The sequence below is a fragment of the Ipomoea triloba genome, chromosome 16 (assembly GCF_003576645.1).
Source record: "Ipomoea triloba cultivar NCNSP0323 chromosome 16, ASM357664v1".
Taxonomy (NCBI): domain Eukaryota; kingdom Viridiplantae; phylum Streptophyta; class Magnoliopsida; order Solanales; family Convolvulaceae; genus Ipomoea; species Ipomoea triloba.
In genome coordinates, this window is record NC_044931.1 from 15,039,812 (window position 1) to 15,040,338 (window position 527).

General features: G+C 32.4%; 1 long non-coding RNA gene across 1 annotated transcript; it reads left to right on the forward strand.

Moving 5' to 3' along the window:
• The first annotated feature begins 16 nt into the window (after positions 1-16).
• Positions 17-510, forward strand: LOC116008014. The gene is made up of 2 exons (XR_004095422.1): positions 17-142; positions 221-510. It is a non-coding gene; the product is annotated as an uncharacterized LOC116008014 (long non-coding RNA).
• The last annotated feature ends 17 nt before the right edge of the window (positions 511-527 follow it).

Consider the following 527-nt stretch of genomic DNA (forward strand, 5'->3'; position numbering starts at 1 on the left):
TGCAGTCATTTTCTCATTAATGCTACTTAATTTTCTACACTTACAGGTTGGGACAATCTCTGTAAATGGGAAGAGAGAAATTGGTGAGTTAATTGCTAAGGCTATGAAGAAAGTAGGCAAGAAAGGTGTCATCACAATTCAAGTAAGTGCTTGTATTTGTTTTCTTAATACTATTAACATTGCTAAAGGAACAACTCAAATTAATTTCTTAATGTTGTAGGTCCTTGCTTCTATTCTAAGATGGAAAGACATTATTAAATGAGCTAGAAGTTGTGGAGGGGATGAAGCTAGATAGGGGATACATCACTCCATATTTCATTACAAACCAGAAGAACATAAATGTGTAAGTTTTCATAATCTGATGGCTGATATACTATTGCAATTATTATTCACATGCAAAGCATAATTCTTCATAAATACTTGCTTACGACTCTATTGTGAAAATCTCAAGCATAAATGCTATTGTGAAAATCTTGGAGTTGCCTATGAAGGTACTGTTCTTTTCTCAAATTCTTGATAATGATATA